The sequence below is a fragment of the Ipomoea triloba genome, chromosome 1 (assembly GCF_003576645.1).
Source record: "Ipomoea triloba cultivar NCNSP0323 chromosome 1, ASM357664v1".
NCBI lineage: Eukaryota > Viridiplantae > Streptophyta > Magnoliopsida > Solanales > Convolvulaceae > Ipomoea > Ipomoea triloba.
Window position 1 is genome coordinate 4,384,975 of NC_044916.1, and position 8,272 is coordinate 4,393,246.

Sequence of the window (8,272 nt, forward strand, 5' to 3'; positions counted from 1 at the left end):
GGGGGGGGGGGGGGGGGGGGGGGGGGGGGGGGGGGGGGGGAGAAGCTTAAAGGTAAATATAAACATTAAAATTCAATTTCATCTTCTTTTACTTATATGAGACAAGCACTTTTAATGTTCAAATGAGTTTATTTGACAAATTTCAAGCACATATATGGTGGTAAACAAAGGTAAGTGTCTTATATTGAAACTCTAAATTTGTCAAATAAATATACTAAAACATCGAAAACATTTGGCTCATATATGGATTAGAAGATAGAAATCTAACCACTTTCACATTCACCCTTGTTGTTTAATGTAACTTTTTTTTTAATTGATTTTTCGTCCAAATTTAATAGATCGAATATAATGTTAATCAAAATGACCACACTAGCTCGCCATTCAATAATAACTAAACGACTAAAAGTAAACACAACAATAACTAAGGGAATGAATATTTAGGTTGAGTATAGTTCTAAAATCAAATATGTTATTTTTCCTAATATTTATTTTAAAAAAGAAGCTAGCTAATTATTAAGTATTTATTATCTTCGTATAATTATTCGTATACTTATAAAAAAGAAATTATTATCTCTTCTCACAACTATGATGAATGGAGCATTAATATATGTCCCGAAAAGAGTGGTCGAGTGGGTAGAGCATGATTTCGTAACAAAAGGTCATGACTTTGATTATTGCCAGCACCCTCATGATCAAGCATGTCGTGTAAAGTCTTTTTAGTGCAGTTTGTGGGATTAAAACCCAAAAACATGAGGGAATTTTAATTTACGAAAAAATAATTTCCAAAAGTTTTAGTTAGCCACCAACAATATTATTCAAGCCATGTGACACTCGCACTTTCTCAGCGAGTATATTTGAGCAATCAAACAAAGAAACACTTCAAGATTAAAAATTGGAATCCACATGCAATTTAATGTCCCACACAAGCACATGTTTTTGCCTTTTTGGACTCATTTGGGAATTGATTTGCACTCCACCTCCCCCTTACGTGAATGAGAACATCTATACTATTCAATTCAAACCCCTCAAAAAGTATAAAATTATATGTATAATAGTGCAAATTCATAGATCAGACATTTTTCAATGTGGGACAAAGGCTATTTAAAGCCTCATTCCCAATTTATTTTTCTCCAACTCAAATGGGTACACTTTCAAAATCAATTTTTCATTCGCTCATTCCATTTTGAGTATATAATATATTAAATCCATCCTCTCACTTAGGATCCTATTAAAAATTATACCACAAAATGGTCACTTTGAATGTCATTTTAAGTCAGTTTTTAATGCGATTTACATCTTCTGTGTGATTTGTGAGATATTACATATGATCGAGATTTACTTAATACACACCTTCATGCAGTAATTGCGAGTTTTTTTCGTATAGAAAAAATTTAGCATCATATATATTATTTTGAAAAACATAGGTAAATAATTTTTCCAATTATAAAATCCCTAGTCGTGATTTGCACGTTCTGACTTTTATGCAAGAAGTTTTGAAATTAAAAAAAAATTATATTTTTATATGAAAGACTTCTATTCAATTGTTAGAGAACATTTTTCATTGCATGCCTAACTTTTTGTTTTCTAGTATAGGAGTATTAAAAGTCATATTTAACCCAATACTAATAAGGATAAGAATAATAGGTAAATTATTTTTTTAAAAAAAATTAAATATCAAGATTGGGACACCCAAAAAGGAAGATCGAGCATGATCACTTTTGTTGTCCACAAAAATAAAATTTCCTCGCCCTAGTGTTTCACACCCCAGCCTATCATACAAGCTTTGTTGTAAAAGTAGTTTTAATTTCTTGATCTCAAAGTGCCCTCCCAATCTCCACAAAGTAGTTTTCTTGATCTCAAAGTGCCCTCACAATCTCCACACAATATCCGATTTACAAAGGAGTAACATCAAACTTAGATTATTTTATCCTTGCAATACCTTCTTCACTTTTAAAAGTGGATCATACTTCGCATCATCAAATTTGTAATTCCTTTACTATTTTCTATACATTCCTACAATACTCTTCACTTTCAAAAGATGTTTCATTTTCAGATCACATCAAAACAAAAATAAATAAAGAATAAAAATTAAAATTAAAAAAGGTACAAATTAAAAGGCTGTCGAGGCGCAACCTTTCGCACCCTCCCTCACAAAGCAATAAAGATTAGATGTTATAATTTTTTTTTTGAGTATTACTGACTTTGTTACAGTGTTGTATTTGTTCATAGCTACTTTTTCAACCTACAAAGAGTCAACAATTGCCTCCACCGAGAACACTTTGTTCATAGCTACTTTTTCAACCTACAAAGAGTCAACAATTGCCTCCACCGAGGCTCGAACCCACTCCTGTCATCCATGTGAGAGTGTAAACCGGGACACCGGGTGCCACTAGACCACAAGGTAAATTAATAAAAAAAAAAAAAAAAACAAAAACCTTCCAAATTTGACTATTTATTAGTTAATCACGCCATTAGACAATAAGTTTATCTCATAAATAACTGTATTATTTTCCAGTTGATGAATAGGGGTAGACTAGAGGCCTCCTCTTAGCTTGTTGTTGACTAAAACCACTAGCTAGGGCCTAGGGGTAGGTTAGAGTGCATCATCTTCTTTACTAAACCATATATGTTTGATACTAATCTACATTATATGATAGCGATAGGTTGATGTGCTTGAATTTTAGAATTGCAATTTTTATTTTTAATTAGAAAAGTAGAGTTGGAGAGTTGTGATCATTGTAGTTAAAAGTGGCCGGGGTGGACAATAAAATAGTATTATTCACCCATCATTTTTTTAATGCAAAATTGGAGTGACTCTTATAAGGGTGCGCGATATTAAAGAGTTTTGAAATCGAATATTCACGAAGAAAGTTTCAGAAAAGAGCTCTTGTAGGGGTGTCCCATGTTATGTGGCAATATTTAATTTTTGTTTTGTTTTTTTTTGTTTTTTTTTTAAATTGATTAATAAGTAGATTCTTTTTTAACTTTTTTTTTTTATATATTTGATTAATAAATAGAATTACTCCGTATTTTTAACATTGGGTAGGGTAAACCAATTCATGGTAATCAAGAAATAAAATAAATTTTTATGATCCTGCGGCCCACGGGGCACAACTCAACTAGTCAATCAACTTAAAATAAGTTTATATATAAGATTTGTTTGGCTAGTAGCCGCATGCATGGTGCAGTGTTTGAATCCTACCAATGATCAATAAAGGGATGTATTGATTTGATCTTACTATGGACACTAGTGTACAAACATTTGAGGGCCAAACAGCCAGTCGAAATATATTTCACGATTTACTTAGCTTCCTCCACCAGTCTTTCGGACAGGAGCCGTGAAGGATCTTTAAGTTTGAGTTTCAGACTTATGTGTATGGGGTGCTGTATTAGTAGTCTTAGGTAATTTGTTCATAAGCTTAGGGACCAAATAGTAATTAAATTGCATTAATCCGACTCATAATGATAATATATTTAAATTTAATTTAATTTTTAAATATTTAACTCTTGACCTATAAAAATAGAAATTAAATAAAAACTTAATACAGTGTAGTTAGGGAATCAAATCAAGTAATAAATGTAATATTTTAATGACAATAATAATTAGTTAAATCTTCCCATGCAATTCTTGGGTTGGCCATGACGTAGCGTACGCTTAGGTTAGAAGTATCTATCCACAACCATAATAGACTCTTCCATCAAAATAAAATCATTCTTTGACAGAATCTTACGACTTAAAAACAAGAGAATGTCAACTCTCCCATGCACACGTAAAGACAATTTCTTCCCCCCCTTTTTTTTATTATTAAAAAAAATTATAATATTTTTGCAATTTTTTTAATGTTTATTTTTCTTGAAATAACCTTTTCCTATTCTTGTACCGTTTTCATGTCAATTCCAAATCAAACATCTGTTAGTATAATACTCCCTTGAATGTCTGTCTTTCTCTCACTATATAATACTTTTTTTTTTTTTATATATGTATATATACTGTGAGCCAATTCTGGTTGTCTCTATCTTAATCCCATTCCTTTTCTATTAAAAAAAAGGTTAATTTTTTTTTTATAAAATAAGAAGACTAATTAATGTGGTTTGAGTTTGATTTAGAAGTTTGGGTTTGTGAATTATTGTTATCTTTTATCTTTTGTTGACTTAATTTGTAAAAAAAAAATGAATGTACAATAAAGTAAGCATAATGTACAAGTTCTTACTACAACTAATTGCACCAAATATAATTTATATTCCTACTAGAATATTACCACAAAATTAAATTTTCAATTGAAGTAAATTATATCAATTACTAGGGGTGTTAATAAACAGAGCTTCTGGTAAACTACTGATGTCTGTGTTTGGTAAGTATTCGTTTATGTTCATTTATTAAGGTAAACGAACATAAATGAACAAATTTTAAAGCTCGTTTAATAAACGAACATAGTGTGGACATTTGTATGCTCGTTTGCTAAGAGTTCGTGAATGCAATCATTAGTGTTCATTTAATAATATTCATGAACATGCTCGTTTGGAGGTGCCTACAATCTAGCGAGGGGTTAGCCACTGTGTCCGACGGTGGAGACCATGGGTTACATCTAAAAAAAATGAACATGCTCGTTTAGTGTTCATTTAAGATTGTTCACGAACAAGTTCATTTAAGTGCAATTTATTTTATTATATATATTTTTTAATTTAAGATACTATTTTGGTGTAGCTAGCCTAATTTAATTTTTAATAGTCGTTATATTGTCTGTTTGGATATTATTCGTGAACATTGACTATTTCTTGTTCACAAACAAATTATGATCATGAACATGTACATGTGTTTGTTTGTTTAGCATCCATGAACATGCTCGCTAACGTTAACGAACACGTATGTTCGCGAACATTAATGAAGACTTAACAAACATACATGAACAAAATTTTTAAAAACCTTAACAAATGAACACAAACACTCCAACAAACGAACATGAACAACCTCTATTCATTTGTGTTCGGTTTATTAACAACGCTATCAATTACCAAGAAGTAAGTTATAGCAAAACAAGGTTTTTGTCTTCCTTGTTGGGATGTCCCTAGAACACGACTGTGGCTTGCATGTGGATGCTGAGAGAGTTTTATTTGATGACAAGTTGGGTTTTTCTCAGTCACAAATGGTAGCTAGTCTGGAATAGGCAATTGTCAATTGTGTCATGTATATATTAAGTGGAAATATATATTATTCATCAAATGCAAGAGTAATGATATTTAAAAAGTATTTATTTTGGGAGCAACTACAACAAATTAGCCAAACTGTCACTCAGCAAATTAAATTATTGCTTGAACCATGATCCATATAGTTGTGTGAACCATAAATATAAAATACATTATTTATTTATACTTTAAATATTTAAATAATGTACTTTAAAAAAAATTAAATAATGTACTTTTAATATATTAAAAATGTACTTTTTAGTTATGGTCCAAACAGCTGTATGGACCGTGGTCCATGTAATAATGATTGCTAGTCAAACTGTTAGTTATAAATTATTATTATTATTATTATTTGAGATGGCGATTTTAATGAGCTTAATTGAGTATGACAACTATATCCCATATGATCCGTGTATATATTTAAATTATATTATATATACTTGTAATTGGCCTTTGGGTACCCTAGTTTGTTATATGATTTAAATTCCTGTGCTTTCAAGCATGCACATATTGCATTAAACAAATCACATGCAGATAACTGCATGACAAAGACTACTTAACCTTTCCTAGAAGATTGAAATCAAAACCTTATTAATTAAATTAACATAATTAGGTTCCCTTTCAATGCCAACTATATTTTACTATAATTCTTCTAATTAAATTTAGAATAACTTTGAACCCCAAACTTAAGAGTCTAGTTATCATCATAGGATATGTCTTTCAATTGTTCTACACACTCCCAAATATTTGTATATTAAATCTAGAACAAGTTAAGTCCCGTTTGAAGAAATCGTCGAACTACTTAAGAGACTTGATTCAAGTAGACACAGAAGTACTTTGACGCTTAAAATTTCTTAATGGGGCTCTCTGTCCCTCCATTGCAAAAAAAAAAAAAAAAAAAAGAAGAAGAGAGAATATAATAAATTTAATTTTCTTTTCATTTTAGTAAAGGTTAATTGTTGAATTGTATATACTTATTTGTTAATTGGTTATTATTATTATTAAAGAATAAAGAAGGAGCTGGCCCCACTTATGCTTGTCGACATCAAATTTAGGAAATTCCACATTCTCAATTCATGTTTGACCTTGTACCCTAAATGTCAGAAACTAAAAATCATACCCATATATATTTTACCGTTTTGTTTATTATTCAAATTAATTTTTAAAAAGTTATTTCATTCAATATTTTTTTATAATTGATTCTTTTTGGTATTTAATACTCTATTTTAAACATAAATTTTATATACTAATACTAAACTAAATATTATAAAAAGTGAGTTACAAATAACTTAAATAAAAACTCTTTAATCGAACTACACACATAAAATGAGATAAAAGAGGTGTGTGTGTGTGTATAATATATATATATATATATATATATATATATATATATATATAAAAGATGCATGTATATGTTGATGTTAAAGTCAAGGATAATTACTATCTAGGGGCCAACTTAAAGACTGTCTAAATATGAATGTGCATGATGTATTTGAACACAAAAGTCCTACCAAATTTGACTAATTTGGTTTAGAGTTTAGATTTAATTTCAACCCCCCACCCCTACCCTAAGATGCAACAAACCAATTGAAAATGGGATGATTTTTGTTATGCACTTAAAGAAATACTCAAAAGTTATATAACTATATTGTGAGCACAAAAGTGGGGGTGCAATATAAGACATGAGTATTTTAGTTTAGAGCTAGTGTTGATTAGGTTAATTTGGTTACTGGAAATTGAAGTAATCAAATTGAATTTTGATTGATTCAGTTAATTGATTGAATTCGTGTTAATTCATTTAACTAATTGAATTAATCAAAATTTTATTTTATATAATATATTTTCAATATTTATTACCAATTTGGTCAATTTTAATTCTTTTTTAACCTAATTAAATGATAACTAAATTTTTTAAAACTTTTAATCGTTAATTGAGCCCATTTAATTTGATTATTGTGCATTCATGAAGAATTTACCGTGTACTGAAGAAGTCCGCATGCTATCACATTAATATAAATATAGAAAGATTTTACATCAAGTTAATTGATGATATAGAAAACATGCTAATAATAATATTATTATTTATTTATTTATTGAAAACAATATCGAATCTGCAACATCATTAATACTGACCTGTAATAATGAAAATGTTTATTGCACATGAAGTAGCATTTCTTTGCGGATAATTTAATTTCATAATTTTATATATCTACTGACAGCTCGTGAATTAATGGATTTCATGTTGTACAAAAATTCTTAAAAGAGTATTTTTCATATTTTGAACACATTTTTTCAACAAACTTATAGAAATTCTCATGAAATATTTTGACCTCATCATTTCTATAATAAAAAGAAATGGAATCACATCTCTTAAAACTGAATGGTAGACATTTAAATATATTTAAGAAAAAAATTACAAATCCGTTGGATGGTGAGAGGGTTGGAGTACCAAATTTAGTGATCCTAAATTCTTAAATAGTTTGAGATTGTATGATTTTCTTAATCATTCATTGACATTAATTAAAGGTCGGTGCACCTGCTATGTTATTTCGGAAGATAGACAATTCTCTTGGTCTTTATAACGATACGCGACTCATCATCACAAGGTTGACAGATCACATTGTTGAAGCAAGAATAGTTAATGGGACACATGAAGGAACCAAAGTTCTTACCCCTCGAATGTCTCTCGCTCTTTCGGATACGAGATTTCCCTTCAAGTTCCAACATAAGTAATTCCCATTGATGTTTGCATATGCCATGACTATCAACAAAAGCCAGGGCCGAATACTAATTCACGTTGGGTTATTGCTGAAAAAATCAGTTTTTAATCACGGTCAATTGTACATGGCTTTCTCCCGAGTCACCCATCCTGATAGCCTGAAAGTGTTAATTAGTTCTAGACGAGGATGGACAATATCGTATTGCTACTACCAATATTGTCTACAAAGATGTTTTCAATAATGTGTAAATACAACCGGTGATATTATGTTTTTTTCCAAGATGAAAAAATTGCTATATATCTACACAAAAATATATCTTCCATTCATATGAATTATAATAGCAATTGATTCCTATAACTGAGTTACTA